The following is a 22,717-nucleotide window of genomic DNA, read 5'->3' as shown; positions in this document are numbered from 1 at the left end:
AAGATCTCTGATATAGGTTGGTGCTTGTCCATGCAGAGCCCTGAATGTCAAAGTCAAAATCTTGAAGTGGGTTCTGAATTTTATGGGGAGCCAGTGCAACTGGATCAGCAGGGGTGTAACGTGGGAGAATTTAGAAGCTTTGCGGCAGTGTTCTGAACAACTTGCAAATGATCCACAGAGGCTTTGAAAGTATTGCAATAATCCAAACGAGATGAGACCAAAGTCAGAGCTGAGTCAAAAGTTACACCAAGGTTCCTGATAGAAGGTTTGGCAAATGTAGCGAGAGGGCCTAAGTTTTCCATAACCAAAGGTACCAATTTTTTGGGAGCACAAACAAGGACTTCAGTTAACAATTTAACAGGATAAATTGGATCACATTAAAAAAAACACCATTTGTGCTTCCTGTTTTCACCTTTGCAAACTATTACTATAAATATGATTACATATATATCTAATATAGTACCAAAAAATATTTATTATTAGTCCAGGGAGGAATTTTTTCAAACCATTCCTTTGGGAAAGAAAGCAACAAAAACTATGAAAATAATATTAATACATGACAGTAATTTAAAGGATATATTAATGCAAACAGGCAAAAAGCTTTATGACTACAATGAAAGAAATTCCTTTAGTTAGTTTAAAAAAAAATGTATGTCTGTTTTTAGATTTGACAACCACTGCTTACTTTGCTTGCATTATATAGGCATTATAAATGCTTCCCTTAGGCAGTACTATTAGAAGGCTTGCATTTTCATTGCTATGCAGATGATACTGAGCTTTATCCATGAAGCCAGATGACACACACCAATTAGGTAACCTGCAGGTTTTCCCAAAGGGCTGAATAACCTCTAATTCCCTGCTTCTAAGTTCAGATAAAACTGAGGCTTTATACTCAGCTATTAAATCTTAGAAACAGGGTGTCTAACCAGATTACTTACTCTGGATGGCATTACTTTGGCCTCCAGTAACACTGTAATGAACTTGGACTCAGTTTTAATTGGTATTATGACTTCAGTGTGCACATTAAAGAAATACATAGGACTGTTCTCTCGCATATGAAGAATCTCTAAAATGAAAAAAAAAAGAAAAAAGAATTTTCTCAGAAAAATTAGCTCATGTATTTATTATTCCTAAACAGAACTAAACTTAAAAATTCCCTGAAAATGTTTCAGTTGATCCAGAATGGTGAAGCAAGACTACAGACAGGGACTAGAAAGAGAGAGCATATTTCTCCCATATTGGCTTCACTTCACTGGCTCCCTGTTAATTCCAGAATTTAATTTAAAATCCCTATCTTGACATACAAGGTCTTGAATAATCAGGCCCCATCTTATCTTAACAAACCACCCTAACTGAGCATTTCACTTTCTGCAGGCTTACTTGTGGCTCCTAGGGAATTTAAAAGTAGAATGGGAGGCAGAACCTTCAGCTTTCAGGCCCATCCAAAGTTGGAACCAGCTCCCACTTTGGATTTAAAACTTTTTTGATAAATCTTACCGTTATGGCTACAACAGGTGACTCCGAATCCTTTCTGAGTTGTGCTGCAATAACCCTAAGCTGCTGGGGGCTTCCCATGATGCACCGAGCATCTCTTCTTCATACACCTCTTATCATATCGTCTCTTCCATCTTTTGTTCTGCTCCCTCCCCTCACCCTGAGCTGGTTATAGCAGATGGCCGCCCCTCTCTGAGCCTGGTTCTGCCAGAGGTTTCTTCCTGTTAAAAGGGAGTTTTTCCTTGCCACTGTTGCCAAATGCTTTCCCATATGGGGTCTTCAGATTGTTGTGTTTTTTTTCTCTATTATTTTAAGGTCTTTTCTTTTCTCTACCTTACAGTATAAAGCACCTTGAAGTGACTGTCGTGATTTGGTGGGATTCAATGTAATTCAATTGAAAAATGTTCTGCAAAACTTTAAACAGCACCTTTGGTCAACAAACACAAAATTATAGTTGGTGCTTTAGGCCATAGAAGGCTGCCTGGGTTGTAATACACTGGCAAAAACCTTGGTTAAAACAAGCCTTCCTCAGGAAGTACATTTATCTTTTTATATTAATGTATGCTAGATGGCAGCATGGCTACTAGATCCCAATGAATATGTAGATTTATCACAGGTTAATTCACCATTTAGTACTGAAGTGGAATGCAGGTGAATACTTCCTGCTGAAGCAGGAGTTGATTTCGTAGGTCTCATGCAGGGATAAGCATGAAATAAAGAGCTGTGGTATGGATGCAGGGCAGTCTGTTAACTATTTTACTCTCCGACTGAAATTTAAACCTTTCCCAGAGAAGGACAGAGCTTCAAACAGAATTCCTTACATCCCCCACCCATATACACCCTTGCTACGTACACACACATTTAAAGTGTTGGAGAGGTAGTGAGGTGGAAGACCACCTTCTGGCATCCCAGTCATGCAAATGAGGGTGTGTTTTTATCTCTGGGGGCTGGAAGAAAGGAGAAGGAAAGAGCTGTGTAAAAATGTGTTAATGAATAACTCCTGAACTCAGCACTCTTTCTGCACAGGCTCTGTACAAGTCTTCCTCACTCACTCACTCACAGTGAAACTTTCTACACTTGTCACCAAGTTTCCCCTTACTTACGTTTTGCTTTTTCTAGTGAGCCAAAGGCCATGTCCACACTAATACATTTTCGTTTGAAAACGCATCTTTTTCTCTCTGCTTTGGCCTTCTGTCCACACTGAGACGGTGTTTTTGGTCAAGGAAAATTGAGCTTTTTGAAAACGCTCTCCAAAGCGGATACATTTGAAAACGCTGTTTTTGTGGCGCAGTGTAGACTGCGTAAACGGAGACTTTTAAAAACGATGATGCATTTTAGTCATATGATGCAGTCATGTGACCAATTAAACTAAAATAGCGGAGGGCATTATACAGCAGTTGTTTTGTTTGCTCTCAGTTTTGACAGCCCTATTAAAGATTAATATAATTTGGTACATGCTCCAGATAGCTTTCTCACTTGCTTTTGCAACTTTGTACTTTTGTGTTACTCGCAGCAACAACCCCACCTCATTGTTAGTCCATTTAAAAACACGGTGCTTTTCCTTTACATCTGGCTGTGACGTTTCAAAGAGCTGGAAAGTAAATAAACGGCAGACAGAAATAGCGCAGGTCGAATCATCTTACGTTTCATCCATGCGCAATACAGGAACATAGTGTTTTCAATCATTTCAGTGTGGATGAACAACTGTTCGGAAACGCTTGAAAACGATAGTGTGGACACGGAGCATTTTTAGACGAAAACGCCATTTTCAAATTCATCCGGATTAGTGTAGACATAGCCAAAGACTTGTAGGTTTTAAAAAAAGACATGGCGTCCCTCAAGTATGATTATAGTGTTCACTTTCAAAGAGATATTTGAAGTTCTTATAATTTTGTGGAAATATCTCGTATATAAGCATGATGGCTCAGCAAAATGATAAGTTTGGTAAGTATGGTAAGTTTTCTACAATGCTAACTTTGTAGAACAAATGGTTGTAATTTCCAATTAAAGCTTTACACTGTAGCTAATGGTACTTAGTGCAATGTAGAAACCACTACTATTTCAAAACCTCGGTGTTACTTTTAAATATGCAATACTGGGTTTATTTTCCAGTTAATTACTTTTCTTCTTAGACTCTAGAGTATCGTTGCATGATGAACAGTTAAAAATCTTCCTTGTTTATCTTAAACAGTGTCTTGTTGCAGCCTCTCACTTAATCAACCACTGTCTGAAACCATAACTAGATTACATTATAGAAGATGGATGTAGCCACCATGACCACCTGTTGGTTTTGGTTCACATTTGGACAGGAGGGTGGAGTTCTGGGCCAATTTTCAGACTATTTTGATTAATAAGATGTATCCATAATCTTTAGAGAGTGATACTCACTAATCAGTGGTAAGAAATAGACTAAAGAAGTGCTGGGATTTCACTTGCCCAAACTGCAGCACAAACATCTTGGTCTATACCACACATCAAGTGATTAAAATGGCCAAAAGGCCATAGTTTTTGCGGCAATATTTGGATAATAGCACACAATTTGTTTTAGCAAAAATATTATGAAATTGGTCTGATAAGGAGACTAGAATAACGGTGCTTTCTCTTTAGCTGTGTGTAACTTCCTGTACTGCATAATCTCTATAGAGTCCCCAGCTGTTGTCATTTTTCAGCTTGGACCAAAGTGGTTGCAATGCAGAGCAGTGTATGTACGTTAACACTGGGCATGTTTTTGCTATCTGCAGTGTCATAATCAAATACAAAAGCTAAAATACCCCATGTTTGACAGATGGTATGCTGACATTTTCCTCTGCACTTTCATCTCCCCATCACCTACTGGCTGATCTGATCTTATCGTCTGATGCTATGTCCATAATCATACAGGTTACGACAAGTACTGATTTGCACTCTAGGCCTTTCTGTTTTTGAGGCCTGTCGTAGTGTTGAATTGCTTTTTGTTGTGGAAAATCTCAGGTTCGGAGCTCATTCATGGCCAGGTTTTGCATTAGTCTGCCAGTTGTTTGTTAACACTACCCATTTCTATCTGCCCATCGTGCAATAACAACAACAGGACAGTTTGTGGCTGGCTATATGAAGCCACTGTACTCTGGTGCTTTCAACTGTATGTAAAAACAGAGTTGTTTTTTTCTCACCATAACCTCAATTAGTTTTAATTATTATTATTGTAACCCCATTTATATTGCATCTTTGTGTCACATATAAGAAGTGAGCTGGATGAAGGATTCTAACATATAACTGAATGATTACAGTACTGTCACGCTGCTGTTTTGAACTGAAATACCCCCGCATTGAACATCTGTGTTATCTGCCCTTTTTTTTCTGTTTTGCCGTGTGCTCTGCTCCTGTCAGCTGGCTGCTTACTCTTTTCATCTCATTCTTTTTGTGTTATGTTCTCTCTCTTTCCTTCTCTTCTGCCTGTCGCTGTCATCCGCCCGAAGGTGCCTACAGCCAACACTTCCACTAAACATGATCGAGTTTCAAAAAAAATTCAAAGAATGCAATCTGCCCACTGCCCAATTCTTCAAGGTCCTGTTTATGCAAGAATGTTATTTTTACAAGTCTCTACCTTTAACCCCCCTCCCCCTTCTACACACCACTTTCCTCTTTCCATGGTTCCATTACCATGAACATCCTTTAAAGACAAAGTGTGTGTGCATTCAGCAAACTAGTGACAAAACAGAAGAAAATTAGCTGTAGGACAAGAGTGGCAAGGAAAGATTCAAAAAAAGTGGAAAAGGCTATGAGTTCATTGAAACCTGTAGATTTCTGTAAACAAAAGGCTGTTGAACAATGCCTGTTGTTTTAAGCTGAGCTGACGTTGCCAAACTTAGAGATTGTTTGTTGCTGACCCCATCTGAATCAGAGAGAGCCAGCAGCAGCACGGAAAACAAAAGTGACCGAGTCCCAGCGGCTGGACGGACTGGCTCAGACGGACAAGCTATATGTGTTTCAATCAGAGCAGCTACATAATGACTCCGTGTGTGGGTTTGACATGAGTGTTCTCATGTTTGCATTGTTTAAAGTTCTGTATTTTATCTCACTGTACAATGTCTTTTTTCAGTATTTCTGACCAAGGATGTTATTATAAGATTTGTCAGAAAAGATCATCTCATTTCTGTGGGCTGGAAAATAGAGCTGACACAGAAAAGCTAAAAGCTGCAGTTCCTCCAACGGCCACTTGAGGCTGACCCCCATGTTAAAATGTCCATATTAGAATGAATTAGAAAGCAGCCTGGTGTCTCATTCACAACCACAACTGTTTGGTCGGTGAATCTTTTATCCATATGGATACTGGAGTTAGAGGCATGTCCTCTTTGACTGTCAAGGATCCTGACAGGGCGCTGTAACTGATTGCTGTCTGTTCGGCCTCGCTTTTGCTAATAGAAGTTGCTGAAGTTGAGTTCCTGAATGTTTGTGCTGATGGTGCCTTTTGGAGCATTTTAATGCAAATATCTGTCAAATACTTTTTTTTTGTGGTCAGATAAGTTTGTGCATCTGTTTGCTTGAGTCAAATACTAACATTTATGAATGTGTTACTTAGTATTAAGTTGCAGATACATTTGTCGGTGCTTTGCACCTTGCAGTGAATGTAGCTTGCCAGATAATAACTTATCTCTTCAACCCCCAGATCCTTTTGTCCATATTACAGCAAATTCTGACTCCAAAAAAACAAAACAAAACAACCTAATACAGCAGTGGCTAAAACACAAATTTTGAGGTTGCAAAATGCACCGGTTGGTGGTATTATGTTGTCTATATAACAGCCAACATAATAGATAATATCAGATCTTTTTTATTAATATTACTAAATGCTGTTTCTACAAATTATGATATATTATCATTTGTTGTCCATTTTTGTTAAAATTTGTTGCTAAAAAGATATTTTTATTTGGGCTCAAAAGTGCATATTTAATATAGTAAAAATACATGTGAGGAGGTGTGCAGTTGAGGAGGTATAAGTGTGACAGTTTGCAGTACGTAGATGTTCTGCTCTTTAAACATGAGAGAGGGTGAGGGCATTTGGCGTGACGCCCACTGGAACTGTGCCCACTTCTCTGGCTGCTGTGGAGCTTCATGTCATGGCCAGGACTCCCTGCCAGAAGGGCTTTCCCCAGAATCACCTCTGCACACCCCCCCCCCCCCCCCCCCCCACACACACACACACACAGACTCCTTTACACGCTGAAAACACAGACACACATGCCTTACATTGAGTCATGCTGCCCGTGTCTTTAATGTCAATATTTTGATAAAGCTCTGCAACGGAAACACTGTATCCTGAATACTAATGCGCTGACTCTGCAGTTTTTTTGTTTGTTTGCTTGTTTCTTCTTTGTGGTTCATCTGGTATAAATAATCATAATATACATAATCTGTATGTTCATGATGTTCAACTTTATCTTTCGGCTTAGCTAAGGGTCAGAGATTTTACTATTCTACTTGATCTTAACTTGCATTTGAAATATTAATATAATACACTGTTAAATATCCAGTACATAGTCAGTATAATGCATAAGTTTCCAAATGACTATGCAGTCATGTGAATAACTAATTACATCCTGTGATTTTTGCCCAGTCTTCTTTACAATGTTGTTGCAGCTCATTGAGGTTCACCTGCAAACTTCAATGCACTCTCAAACTGCGGCGTTATGGCAGCTCTCCTTAGGGTCTGACCACAGCATTTCACTCAGGTCGAGGTCTGCACTTTGGACCATTTAATTCCTTCACTTGACAGCCATTCTGTGGTAGACTTACTGCTGTACTTTGTATCATTGTCATGTTGCATGACCCAATTTCAGTGACTGATGCTCAGATCCTTTCGCTGTAAAATGAGCCCAAACAATTGGTGAGGCATTTGTGCTGAGGTTCTCACCAAACATGGTGCTGTGCGTTATGGCCAGACAGCTCCACTTTGCTCTTGTCAATCCAAGGAACTTGGGCTTTCAGATCGCTCATGTGGACAGCTTCCAGTTTAGATTTGGGAGACAGGTGCCTGTTCCACTTTTAGGATTAGACTTAAAACTTTCCTTTTTGATAAAGCATGTTGTTAGGGCTGGATCAGATGACCCAGAATCCTCCCTTAGTTATGCTCCAATAGGGCTAGGCTGCTGTGGGCTTTGCATGATGCATCGAGTGTTTCTTCTTCACTCGCATTTTTATACTCACTATGTGTTTATACACCCCTCTGCATTTAATCATTAGTTGTTATTATCCATCTCTGGCTCTTTTCCACAGCATGTCATTGTTCTGTCTCTCTCCCTTTACACCAAACAGTTTTGGCAGATGGCCGCCCCTCCTTGAGCCTGGTTTTACTGGAGGTTTCGTCCTGTTAAAAGGGAGTTTTTCCTTCCCACTATCACCAAGTGCTTGATCATAGGCGGTCATCTTATTGTTGTAGAGTAACCTTGAGAACCTTTAGGCTGCTGTTGTGATAGCCAATGAAGCTCAAACATCAACAGGAGCGGAATTAGTTTGATTTCAGCTGTTTGTAGGTGTACTTGAGAAGTAAATGATTTTATTACATATCTGTAATTTGTGTACTTAAATAATTACTTAGAAGACATTATGCCCATTGTGGGGACAGGAATAAGTAGTATCTAATACCAGACAACATAGTTGAAAATCATTCATGCTGACCCTACCTCTAACCATATGCTATCACAATATCTATTTTTATGTTTTTAATTGTTCTTCTATGTCTTGGCAGTTTTTTTTATTCCCTTTTGTTTTTTCTCCAAAACATAAGGTTAGCATTAGATTCCGAACCAGGGTAGGGGTTGTCACTGACCGAGACCTCAGAGGGCTAATAACTGTCTCACTGATTTACTGATTCTAACTGGTGAGTTTATAAATGCTCTCCATAACAACATATAGGGGGAGGCCGCTCTAATTCTCAAAGTATTAATATGTAGCTCAGTTGGCTAGAAAACAATGACCTCATGCATTATATGCCACTTGATGTACTGTCAAATCTTACACGTAGTACATAAAACCGCACGGACGCTGTACCTCATTTCTTCAATGTTGTGGTAGTGATTAAATAAAGCTGTAGGGAACATTCACGTAAAAGTGACCTATGCCTAAATGAATCAGTCCCTTCACTTTAACAGACTAATGACACAAAAATGGTACACGTCCCATTTTGAAAGATGCTTTGCCTGCAGCCGGTCAGTGGCATGTGTGGCCACTCAAATACACAATATTATTTTTAAAAATATTTAGGGTTTGAATGCAAGAATACATTATGTATTTCTGAGCATATATTTATAATTACCGTTGGACAGTTGGAAGTTGTCTACTGTGTGCTTGTATGGTTAAATTTGACTTGAGAGTTGCAGGTCTGTACATTTATGTGTGGGAAGTGTTGGAAAAGATTTATGTATGTGTATTTATACGTGTGTTTGTGTGTGTGTTTGTGTGTCTGAGAGTGTGTGTGACCTGCAGTATCACTAACAGACACATTCCCAGTGTCAAATAGTCAGCGTGGACTCAGTGTCACCCCCAGCAACCTGGCTGACCCCCGCATCCCCCTCACTGGCTCAACAGAAAACACACATAACATGTGTACACACAGAGACACACATTGTATATTTTAGTCAAAGTTTAATAAGAAATTGCAGCTAATATGTCAAATAGTTTTCTCAGACAAAGGTTCAAACACTGCATAAATCAAACAAAACACAAACTCTGTGTTTAAGTGAAAATGGTTTTAAAATAACATGAAAAGGCTGACATGTTGGAAAATATCACAACTAAAATGATTACTAAGTAATATGACTAGATATAAAAATGACTCAGTGTCCAAAGAAGATGAGTCATCAAAAAGCCTGGACAAGGTCCACTCAGTGAAGGACTGAGTGGGTAGATGGTTGAGCAATTTCACAACCCTGTGTCAAAGTAGAATTGCAGAGAATTTGGCAATTATTATTATTATTATTATTATTAATAATAATAATAATAATAATAATAATAATAATAATACAGCCACAGAATCAGGCTAAATCTGTGGTAAGGCTGACAACCAATATTGAATCTATATGTTATCAGTATACGGTTAATAACCAGGAGCACATTGTAAGCATAACTTGTGCATCTGTAAAGCTGCAAAGTTAAAAGTTCTGCTCCAGTCACACTGTGGTTTGGTGTCTAACACTACAAACGTTTGGGTGTCGGGCTAAATTTAACTAGTAATGTCATGGCCAATACTTTGGTCATATCTGCATCATTTTTGTGTTTCTCAGTTGTGCTGCAAATACATTTATAGCTTCATGTTGATTAAAAAAAACTATGAGGCATCATTTCAAATGTAGCATCTTTTAGTTTCTGAAATTCTGACTTTTTGGCTGAAATAAACCAAAACCCTTAACACTGCGACTGGTGTTAGGGGCAATGGCGTTTGTTATATTTTTTTGTTGTTCAGCTGCCTTTTCTCGTCAACTACCCAAACTATCCTTATGTTCATATTAGAGATGGACCGATCCGATATTACGTATCGGTATCGGTCCGATACTGACCTAAATTACTGGATCGGATATCGGAGAGAAATAAAAAACGTAATCCGATCCATTAAATATCAAAAAACACCTCACAAAACTTGCGACATGGCGTAACTCGGCTCATAACCGTAGCACGTCGGAGCAGTGTGCTCACCTGATAGAGCGGCTGTGTTTATTTGTAGCCTCGCTAGCAAACCAGCATTTCATCTCCGAGGAAGTTATCCCAGAGAGAAGTAAAGCACGTGTGTAAGTTCATCTCTGAATGGTTGTAAAGCATTCCCATGTTAAGCTTAACAACCGATATATGGAGCCTCTTCTCCCTCCCTCTCTTGCTGCTACTTCAATCGTGAAACTGCTTAATGATCAGCTGATCGGCTTTTCTGTCGCGAGTCCGTCTCTCTTCTTTGTTTTTGGCCCACTTTGCACCAGAAAGAGGAAACCAGCGGCTGAACAACAGCAGCACGTTTAACCTTGATAAGCTGTTGTTAGAATTTATTTAATATTACTTTCTAGACCAGGATCCTTTTCTACGTAGCTGACGGCTGGTAACTGTGCAGGGGCGGATCTAGCAAAGTTTAGCCAGGGGGGCCGATAGGGCATTAACAGGGAAAAGGGGGCACAAATACATACTTTTCTTTCCTATTCTCATTTAAAATATCTAGCTTTCAATAAATAATTATCTGAATCTTACACCCAAAGTTTTAATCTGATGTAAAATGTATAGAAGTCCATTACTGTATATAGTAACTGTTAAGTCTAATATACCCTAGTAAGCTATAGTACTTTTTCCTTTTGGGAAGATACCATCTGTGCAGTCTGCAATTCTGTTGAAGAAAGATGTTGAATCTATTTAATTATTCTTGAAAAATAATTTATTTCTGTGCATTTTTTTCACCCTGCATCAAATTAAAGTTGATTACATCGATTAAGCATCATCAGGTGGAGGGTGGGGGGTGGTTCCCTATTTTTTTTTGCTGGGAGTTTCCAACCCTATTAGTTAGTTTGCTTAATATTTCTGCTAAGTACTCTTTAAAATACCAGAATAGGAAGGATGGAGTAGGTTTAATTTTATTAGATTGATCAGTATTGCTGAACTATGAAATATTTTGGGTGCAGTGTATTTTTTACATACAGGTATAACAGAATAGCTTTAGTGTTGTTGTTTATTTAAACTTGAGTATGAACTTATACAAAATGCAGCAAGATATTAAAAAAGCAGTTTTATTGATTAAAAAACACACTATATCGGATTCATATCGGTATCGGCAGATATCCAAATTTATGATATCAGTATCGGTATCGGACATAAAAAAGTGGTATCGTGCCATCTCTAGTTCATATAGGCGTCTAGAAAACATGCACTTTAACCATTAAAAAATACCATCACAGTAGTCAAAGAGATAATTGTACACAGCTATAGAAATACAATTTACCACAAGAATATGTGGTTCCTTGGGACGGCGATGTTTGTTAGTTGTTTCACTGATTTGATCAGGACTGCAGAATGCATCTAAGAAAAATGCAAACCCTGTGTTTGTTTACCAAAAGAGAAACAGTCCAGATAATCTCCAGCATGCCTGGAGGTAAACTGTTCTTGAACAGTTAGAATGTGTATTTTTGTCCTCTGATAGCTTGGTCTAAAAAAGAAAACAAAAACTGACCCGACAGGGTAAAACAGTTTGTATCAGATTTCATGGGCGATTCTATACATGCACTTGTTGAATTTAGATAATGCTTAAAAATAACTGCCCAAATAGGTTAGTTGAGATATTTCAAGATGTCTGCAGACACTGCAGAAATTTAGTTCCCATACAGGTCCAGTGGATGAAACCTTGTCATCCTGAAAGAGGATGTAAATGTTTCATTAAGGGCTTTGAATTGTTCCTCCCAAGTCTTGCATTATTTTCAAATTCTCCTCAACTTTTCAGGGTTAGGGTTACATTTGTTAATCAGGATTGGCCAAGATAGTTTATAATAGCGGTTCAGGGGGTACAAAATATCCAAGTCAAATATGTTTTAGTTAGCTGCTGTTCAGGCAACTCCTATTCAGTTCCTGAGCTGGTTAGAGGTTCACTTCTGTTATCAGCAGGAAATTTTCCATTTCAGTAGACAAACATTGTGGTGCCATAAAATTGGTGACAGTTAAAGGAAATTAAGTTCTTTTTCTCTCGTTGGTAACAGAATGAGACAGTGCAGCAGTGAAGGTGTTGCCTGGTGGCAGTTAGATGAGCCCTGCCTTCTCCACCTCCCCCAACTTAGACCACAGCTATCTTTAGCCAGGACACCGGGGCAGTGGGTGCTGGGTTTATGGCCACATCCCGACCCAATGTGGCCTGCACTAACTGCCGGGACAAGTGAGGGTTTGGCATGGCAGAAACTCTTCCTCTTCCTCATCTCACCCCAACCCTCCCTGTCTATAGCCTCAGAAAAGTCAAACAGGGGAGGAACTGAAACTGGGGGGAGGAGGTGGGAGGAAGGATGGAGAGGGAGAGAGAGAGAGAGAGAGAGAGAGACATGAAGGGTTTGAGCAGCTCTTAGTGTGCTTTTACATTTGTTGCCTCACCAGGTTCAAAGAGAATTCCCTGTCAAGTCATTTTAAAATGCCCCTTCTGAAGGTTACATGATAATGACGATCCATTATTCCTACCGTGTGGTATTACTGTTTTCATAGCTTTCAGAAGTCTGCAGCTGCTGTGTGTTTTCCTAGTTCAAAAACAGGTGGTCTAATACATTTGTTAAGCACTGTACAATTTGTTTGATTTAACTTTGTTCACATACGGCAAAGAATGATCTAGCTTACTATAATCAGTAATTACTGGACATAAGTGGGCAGATAGTTGAAACCAATGTTCCCTCTAATTTTTCATGTGTCTGAGCGAACACACAAACTCCCTGAGCGGTCCCTTGGACCACTGTGAGCAACAGCAGACGTGTGCACTGTGGTCACGCCAGCATCGAATCCATCCAAGTTACATGGTTTATTAAAATAATCAAATTACAGCATTTACCTTTATATCGGACTACTTTTAATTAAGTGCTTTAGCCCACTTACAATGAAAATGTAAAAAAAATCTTGTTCATGACCTGTGCAGTATGTTAACACTATTGGAAGTAAAAATAACTTGAACTCCAATTTTGAATAAAGCTCTGACTTTGTATTATGAGTCTGAGTCTGTGGTCTGGGAGAGAGTCCTGTAACTCTCTGTCTGTAAAATACAGTATATAATGACCAATGTTGGGCAATTAATTATATAGTTACTACTTCAAAAAAGTAACTGAGTTTTGCAAACAACAAAGTTTTTTTGCAGCTCTTTACCTAAAAATGCAGCCAAGGCGGTTTTTGAAATAAACATTTCAAACTATTTACAGAACAATCAGCTGTTCTGCATCAAATTTGATGCCACACAAATTATTTGTGTCACTCCAAAACATAATTTCTGTCCACTATGAGATAAAGGAGAACAACAGCCTGATACCTGCAGGCCTGACAGCAGGAGATGTATCACTCCTGTAACACCTGTAACATTCAGCAGTCGCCTCATTGTTCTGACACACACAACAAAACTATTGACTACATTACACACTAACTACACAAGATTTGTGCTAAACGTCGCAAATCTCTCACATCTCGAACACGCCGTCACTCCTAAATTTCCCCCATTCCTAAACAACTAAATGCCATGTTGCCATATCATTTTTTGATTGGTCGACATGGTACATTTTTCCACCAATAGGAAAGGGTGGGGTTTTTGGTTTTGTTTTTGCTCACAGGTGGAGAGTGCTTTCGAGCGTTTTCCTTATAAAACGCCGTTTTTACCGTTTCTTCCCGCAGTAAATAAAAACAACGATAGTATTCAGGAAAAAACAAAGAAAGATTGCATATATTTTTATCGTAACTCTGGTTTTACGTGGCCGATCAACACGATTTAAAAACTGGTATAAAGTCCACACTTTTCCCGTCAGTTGTTCCGTCTGTCCTGCTCACCTCTCCAATGGTTGTACACGTTGTCATTAACGTGGCTTCACTCCACATCAGCCACGCCGCTTTGCTAGCTAAAACACCGGTGTCGGCGCATAAGGGCGCTGTTATGGCCTGTCAGCGACGTTGATTAGCTGCGTATATACGAATGTGAATCGCATTATTGGCTGGACTATGGGATAAGGTGGCATCGTTCTAATCCCATACAGGAGCAGCCAGTCACTTACTGACTAACACTGCAAAACAGAATTGTTAAAGTTTTAATTTTAATTTCAATTCAGGTTAGATTTTTTTTTGTGCGCAACACAGATTTTCTGTGCGCAGAGACCGTGCCAGCAGTGCGCAATTGTGCACGCGCGCAGCTTAGAGGGAACATTGGTTGAAACGTATTATTATTACTTCTTTGTCGTTTTTTTTTTATGTGTAAAATGGCTAATAACAGCAGGCTCATAAGACCTTAACACATATAGTTATGTATAAAAGAAAAAGCATCCCTAGTGCTTACAGTGAAAGAGTTCAGCTAATGTAGTGATATTCTAACACAGATGGGTGAGAGCTAGATACTTAGCATGCTAACTTCAGCAGACAGTCTTTAAAATAATGTTCTTGCATTTGGCTCAGACCTTTTCATAGTTCATTGTTTCCTTGTTTTCAAGGGTTAAAATTAGATTTTAATTTCATTTCATTTCTAACAGTTATGAAAACAAGATAACTGGGACTTTTTTACATTATTTCTTTCTGCAAAATTCAGTTCAGTTTTCTTTATATAGAACCAAGTCACAACAACAGCCGCTGTGCTTTATAGTGTATATATGTTGTATATTGTAAAGTAAAAACCCTTCAAAAATGCAGGAAGTGGAGCAAGCTCACACAGCGCTTAGTTCAGCTCAATGCAAGGTAAAAGAGTTAACAAGATCGTTCAAGATCAGGATAAATTCAGAAGGTTTCCATATGTTGGACCTGTGGAAGGTTGCCTGTAGATGACTCTCTCTGCTCAGAGTTTCTCCACCAAACTCAGATTTGCTGCTGTCCAGAGCTCTCTTTACTTTTATCAGCACCTCCAGAAGCCATGTGGTGGACGTTGGTTGTCCTTGCAAAACAAGCTTAACCAGGAAAAGCCCCTACTGTGGGTCTAACTACCAACCAGATTCCCATGTGTCTCCCTCACCTCTTTATTTTACTTAACTTAGTAATTTGTCATTTGAACAATCTTTACTGTGCAGGGAAATGTTGAGTAAAAACATGTTAAAGTTCAGTAACTCCATGATGGTAACTCCATGATGGTTTGTCATATGGTTTGTCAATGAGTGAGTTAGAGTGTTGACCAAAGTGATTATGATTTTTGCTATAATTGTGCTGCCATATGACGCTGACTCCGGGGCCCACAGAAACCTTTCATGAACTGTTTTTTTTTTTAACACGTGCTGTTTACGCCTGTATTTACTCTGCTTTTCACATTTCTTACTGACCAGTTGAACACACGTTTTGTTTTTTTTTAATAACTTTTTGACTTAAGACAGAACACAATAACCAAAACTGCTCTTCTTGCTGTTGAAGGGATATTGAACTTTTTTGATGCTCATGTGTGGAACATGTCTGAAGATTGTGAAAGTCTCACAAGTTTAGATGGATGCAGAAACCATGTATTAGGCTTAAACCCTCAACTCCACCCAACATACTTCTATGGTACCTTTATCTGTCTTACCTTCCAGATTTCTGTTGTTGAACTGGAATTGGTTTGTGACTGTGCAGTGCGTCAGCTGATGGTGGGCATGCTGCCTTCACTAACCCTAAGCCTCCCTGGCTTCTATACGTAGTCAATGTGGTCAGTAAACCATGACCTGGTCCTCTGACACCACCCCCTACACACCAGGCTTCGTCTCTCTCTGCCTTTCTCGTTCTCTGTCTGGCTCTCTCTCAGGAGTCACTTGACTGATGCAAAGACCCCTGACTACACCGCTGAAACTGACTCCAGTTTTCCCTCTCTTTTTCACCATCCCTTTGTCCCTCTTTTACTTACCTCTCTCCTCTGTAGCCCCCTCCTCTTATCTTTCCCTTTGTTTACTGAACCGTTCCTCACACTGACATTTAACCACAGTTTCTTAGTCCATATCTAGGATTTTTTTATCACTTTGTATTACCTTTGGAAAACGTTTTTTTTGCACACTCCCTTTGCAGGTCAGACTCAAATGCGCCTGTTCTTTGATTTTATGTTCAGCATGCTTTGATTGGTGCACCCTGTTGTTCTTAAATAGAATTTAGAAGCTTTTACTTTATAAAAACACCTTGTTTTTGCTGCTTGTGCCTGCTTTTGCTGCACTGGATGCCCTTTCTTGGGTCAACAAGAACTATTTTCTGTACATTAGCTGAAATGTTTGCGCAACAGAGCACTTCACCCACCCCCCTGCCCCCTCTCCTCCTCTCCCCATGAGTGCGGCTGTTGTCACCTTAGCTCCGGACGCTGAACTCACTTTCTATAATTAGTTTGCCTGTATGGTAAAGCCGCTTCTGCACCCACAGTGTCCTACTTTGCAGATCTCCATTCTGCAGAGGCTCCTGGCCTGGCTTGGCATCGTGCTACCAGGACCGTAAAGAAGCTGACAGCCCCTGTTACTCAATATGGCTGAGGCATGCAGCGAAGGGGTTAATACCAGTCACTCAGCATGCAGGAGCTAGGGCGGGCAGGCGGGCAGGCAGGCAGTGCAGAGGCTGACCTCTGACCCCTCAGGAAAGGAATGTGGAAGCTCTTTCATCCAGGACAGAAACCAAAGACACCCAGGCGGTTGGAAAGAGGCGGTTCAATTCTGCTTTCAACATTTTTGATTAGGGGAAGTAAGCAAGGCTCCATGTGAATGTGCTGTGTAGTGTTTGCTGCTACGGCATCTGCCATTTTGGGGAGTGAATTTCCATCCTACAGCAGTGCGTTTGTTACTTTGCAATCACGCTGAAGTAAGATTAGTGGTTGGAATAGGCTGCAGTTCTGTTCATGCTGGTGGAAAGCGCTGGTGATGAATTGCTGTGTGATCTCACCGATTGAAGTTTTTGTAGTTATGTAAAAAACAAGATGGTCCTTATTCTTTACTGACATTTGGGGATGGAATCACCAGTTATTTCTCATTATTAATTAATAACTGAATTCACATCTTGACTTAATTGTTTGGTTCTTAAATGTCACAAAATAGTGGAAAATGGCCATGCAAATTTCTCAAAGTGCCTCTAAAAGTTGTCTTTCATCCAGAATCCAACGATATGCCGTTTACTGCCGTATGAGACAAAAAAGTGAGATATCACCACACTTCAGATGCTAAAACAAACTAGTTTTGGCATATTAGAAAATTTCAGGAAAAGTTTGTTTTTCTTTTACAGGTGAATCTGTTTTAAGTTACTTAACAATTGACCAGAAGGAATGGAATCACAAAAACATAGATACACAGATAATACAACACAGAATGTAGCGTGTTGTTTTCCATTGGCATATTACTGTTGACGCATTATAAAACGCAAGAGTTGCACAGAAAAGATGCTGTCATCAAACAAAATCAAACATTTATTAAAAATGAAGGTCCTCGGGGAGGCTCATCTACTAATCGGAATTTGGTAGTTCCAGTATCCTCCAGTGCATCCCTATTAATGCGTACTAGTCAGTAATCAGTCTGTTTAGGTTTATCGTTTCATATTTCAGTGGGAAATTGATTTGTTGTAGGCTGGAAATTTAACTTAAAGTGTAAATGAAAGTAAATAAATGAAAAAATAGTTTGTTGTTTCATTTAGTTACATGTCGCACAATTTGTTGCTTAGCTCTGCTGTGCAGTCTATTATTGTATGCACCTGAATACACAAATAATGCCATATAATATTTTATGGTTAAAAACAATCATTTTGTATTGCAGAGCTTTTTAAAAGCCAGAAATTTAAACTGTGGACAAGCTGAGTTGTGTTGCTGAGAGCAAAGTGGTTCAGATTCATTGCCATGACTATCTCTGGCATTTTTACAGTGGGAAGATAAATAGTTGGTTGTTAGCTCTTGTGTTCGCTTAGGATGAGAGAATACCAGCTGTAACCCTAAGCTGCCAAATAATGTAACTTCTTTCTGTTTTTCTGTTTTGTTTTGGGGGTTTGGGTTTTTTTTTTTTTTTTATATTTTGTCCTATAAATTCATTCGTTTTCTTACTTTCTTTTATTTTCAACCTTTTTTTTCTGAGAAAAGTAACAAAAAGCAGTGTGTTGAGGAGAATGTGCTTCCTCTATCATGCTTTACCCTTTACCAGTAAACACTTGATGGACAGATTTTCACCTTTCTAGTGCTGAAACTTTTTTTGATACCCATCTACAGATACAGCCACCCCCAGCTGGCTGTCAGCCATTTACCAGCCACTATGAGTACCTATGCCTTCTCTTGGGGCGTATCTGCTATCGACTGTGAGCACACCCCTTTCTCTCAATTCCAGTGCCACCAAGAGATGGCGCTTTCTTCAGAATAATTTTGACTTCTTTAGTTTACAAATGTTCTGATAGTATTTCATGTTGGAATAAGTTTTGAAAATGGAAAATACATCAAATTTTAGTCCTTTAGACCTTTCACACATTTTCCACTGTAAATCTCCAAAATCCAACGTATCCAAGAGACTCGTAGAACTTAATTTTTTAATATATTTTTTGATTGGTTAACACTTGCTCAGTTCTGAAAAGTTCATTTTTGATTAACCCTGTAATTTTTTTAAAACTTGATATTGGCCAAATGTCTTGAGTCACCATCTTTTTTTCTTTCACCTGCTGTAATGTTGTTTTTGAGTGCTCTCCAGGCTTTAATAGTTGTTCTTTGGACATTGGCTGCTTTTTAAATACTTTTCAGTCCAGTCTTTGTACATCAAGATTGTCAGATGTTTGTTTAATCCACATGCTAAACTATCATTCCTTAAAAAGTACCTAACAACAGGTCTTATGGAGTGATGAATACAAATGTCTACATTTTTGGTTGAAATCGCTGTTTTATGTATGGTAGAGGTTAGAAATGAGGCCTAACAGTGAGTGTCTACAGCCAAAAACATGGTGCAAGCTAGGGCTGGGCGATATGGTCCAAAATTCATATCTCGATTTTCTTTAGCTGGATGGCGATATACAATGTATATCGCGATATTTTTTTTAAGCCATAAAGTAAGAACAAAAAAGTGTTCTTAGTCAAAGCTGTGTCCCAGATGTCACACAGGCACTTTTATTAACATACAGCGTAGATGTACATGAAAAAATTACTCAGAAATAAATTAGCAACATTTATGAAATAATAATGCTCCATAAATAAAATAAAACAATATTGTTTTTGTGCATAACAAAAAGCTCACAATTGTACAGTCAAAATGTAAACTAAAAGACGCTGAGCATAATAACAAAGACAGACAGATTTCGCAGCTGCTGTGTTCCCAGGTTCTACTGCGTGACTGACAGCCTTGTTTGAAATATTACAGTGAATTGAATTATAACGTAACATAGACTATATCGATATAAACAATATTGTCACATCTCATATCTCTTATAAAAATATATCGATATAAAAAAAAAAAAATATATATATATATATATATATATATATATATATATCGATATATTTAAAAACTCGATATATCGCCCAGCCCTAGTGCAAGCTCTATCATGGTTTGGGACAGTTCAGCCAGTGGTGTTGGGAATTTCGTCAAAATGTAGAAAAGAGCCGTCAGATTTTAATCCACAATGCAAAACTATCTGGAAAGAGTCTGATTGTCAACAGTTTCATTTTCCAGCATGGCAATGATACAAACTGCACTCCCAGTTCAATAATAGCATTGGCAGTGTGAAAAACACACAACAGGAAAAACACACAATAGAGTACCATCACTCATGGACAGAGCCCAGACCTGAACATTATTGATTCACTGTGGGAGCATCAGAGCAAAAGGCAGGCAACACCCAAAGAAGAGCTTTGAGTGGTCTTCAAGACGTCTGGAAAACTGTTCCTGAAGACTTGGCTTGGCTAAGAGAGTTCAGGCTATGTTAAAGAATGAAGGTGGTCATAATAAATATTACTTTCAAGCTAACATTAACATTATAAACTGTATTAACATGTTTTTTCTGTATCTTTCAATTAATAGCTTCACTTATTTTTCTAGCAAAATATAAAGAATTTAGTCGTAGCTCCAACTTTTTGCACAATACAGTGTAATTAACATAATGTGAACCATGCAAATGAAAGCGTATTAGACCGGTGTTGACTTAATGGATGTAGGAGAGTGTGTGAAGGTTCAGCAGGGAGAGCATGTTTGCAGTCCACTGGCCTGTCTGCCTGCACTGAGCTCTGATGTCAAATGGAGGCATTGCACAAAGTATGTGGTACAACCACTCTGTGGGTCGCTCTTGCTTGTGCTGTTGTTGATCCATCATCCAGGCTCAGAGAAGAGTAAAGTTATAACATCCAAAGAGCTGAAGTGAAAGCTGAAGTGTGCTTTTCATGCTGTTTTTTTTTTTAAAGTATTTTTTTGTCCCAGCGTCGGTGAACTCTGCTGTCGCTCCGTTCCCTATTCTAGCCCACTTATTACTATTCAACCATTCAGCATTCAGCAAACACATATGTCATCGACTTCGTGCAGTTTGAATTTTAGAGGACTGCATGGGAGTACGTTTGCAGTGTTTAATAAATGAACTAAAAAAAGAATTTAATAGAACAGGACTGCCAGTCAGTGGTCTATGTCAGTGTGTGTTAACATTCATGATGACTGTTTAATAATTCAATGTTGTTGAAACAGGAACTTCACTGAGCCCCAAAAAACGTTTTCTAAAGGTCGGGGTGTCAGTCTTTAAGATGCTTTGCCAAGTTTGTTGTGTTAAGTATTTGTACTGGTGACATGCCAGTTATCAACACAGGCTAAAGATGGAAAAGCCTCTAGCATCACTCATAAATTTTGATGTACGATTGGTCTTGTTGGTCATGTTTCACCCCCAAATGAGTGAGACCTGGTGTGTGGGGTTTCTCCCCTCCTTACTGTACTATCCAATATACTATTCAATTTCCCCCAAAAACTTGGGAATATTGGAAAGTCCAAATCTTCATAACCACCCTCAACCTGCACCCTCCCCACATTTCTTGACTTTTGTGTGCAGCCAGGAACCTTGGTGGATCATACACCATCTTTGTGCATGCTTTTGTTTGTGTGTTTGTGCATGGTGCTGTGCGCAGAGTAGAGAGGTACGGTAGGGCAACACGGCATGGTTCAGGCCAGGAATGTGCGGTGTGTGTGGGTGTGTGTGTGTAGGCTGTACAATAGAACCTGGCTCCCTGGGGGTGGTCAATGGGATGGGTTTTACCCCCTGCTGGGTGATGAGCACCACATAACGCTGTAGCTGTCAGCTCCTCTTAACCACCGCTGTAAACACATGTATTATGAGGGCACATCAATGCACATGTACACACTAGAACATACGGGAGCACGCAGACGTGTTAAAGGTGTGTTATAGATAAGAAATTACAGACACATGCACACAGTTTCAGTACTGTGTTTGTACAATTCTAACAAGTTTGAAAGTCAATATGATCACCTCTATTCTTCAACACAGTCTGTGCTATTTTAACAAAGCTTTCTTGTAAGTAGTCTTCAGGAATTTTCATTTGTTCCATTATGAAGATCTTCCCACACTGCTTCAGTTGTGCTGAGGTCTGGGCTCTGGGGAGGCTAAACCATGACCAATAGTGTTCCATTGTATGTTTTTCTACTTTTTGTCTATTGTCTAGTAAAAAAGTGCCTAAAAAATTTAAAATTGGTTAAATGCTCAGTTGTCTGTTCTGTGATGATATAGCACTGGTTCATTACGGGTTGGGTTAGGTGCTATTTCTGTGCTTGAGTGATTCATGGTTCAGCGTTTTGTCGCTTTATAAAAATGATCCGCTGATAAGTTGTCTGTTCTATGAACGGTCAGGTAAGGACTTGACTATAAATGAATGATAAAGGAGCCAAAGAAAAACTTTGAAAGATTTGATTTGTTGCAATAGTTTTGTCCAGTTTAAGGTGGAAAGAACATGTTTTTTTAACAGTTCAGTTAACATCAAAAGTATTTGTGCCAAAAGAAATTTGTGAAAGCCTATTTGTGTCATGTGTTTAGTGCATATCGGTGCACGCCAAATTCTCATAAAAGCAAATGTTAACATGCTCAAAGCAAATTCCAGCATATTAGCTTCATTAGCTCATCAATGCAGATGCCGGTACATTTGGAGTTCTGCATGCATGTACAGACCTCTGTGCATCTTTGCAATATGCATTTGTTTACCACACTCAGATACACTCTCTGTTCACATGACTGAAGCACAGAGCATGCCTGGCAATGAGATCAGTATTGGGAATGCTCAACCTTGGACTTGGCTGGTATGCTAGCTTGCACAGGTTGATCACAGAGGCCACTGAGGGTAAATAAGGGAATGCAAAGATGAGCGTGAGTAAGAAAAAGTTCATACGGTCTCTCGGAAACACAAATTCATAGACACCAGGATTTTGGTGCTGGTTTTCATTAGGATTGACTTCATAGTTCATGGTCATTCATCATCATTGTCATTATCAGGGTGACAGGTAGTGCAGGTTTTCAGAAGCCTGAGTTGCTGTAAACACAAGCCACCCCCAGACGCTTTACCACCCATACCAGTGCTCTCTTTCTTTACCCCAGTGCTGCTTCAGTGTTGTGTGCTTTCCAAAAGCTTACGAGAGCTTTAAGTACA

At 39.2% G+C, this 22,717-nt stretch overlaps 1 protein-coding gene across 3 annotated transcripts in view; it reads left to right on the top strand.

Moving 5' to 3' along the window:
- The window catches only part of plagl2 (pleiomorphic adenoma gene-like 2), a 53,022-nt gene that overhangs the window by 19,711 nt on the left and 10,594 nt on the right, over positions 1-22,717 (top strand). The gene's annotated exons all lie outside the window — the stretch shown is intronic.

The sequence above is a fragment of the Pelmatolapia mariae genome, linkage group LG20 (genome assembly GCF_036321145.2).
Source record: "Pelmatolapia mariae isolate MD_Pm_ZW linkage group LG20, Pm_UMD_F_2, whole genome shotgun sequence".
Lineage (NCBI taxonomy): Eukaryota > Metazoa > Chordata > Actinopteri > Cichliformes > Cichlidae > Pelmatolapia > Pelmatolapia mariae.
The sequence above is the reverse complement of the archived record's forward strand: the minus strand, read 5'-3'. Positions and strand labels throughout refer to the sequence as shown.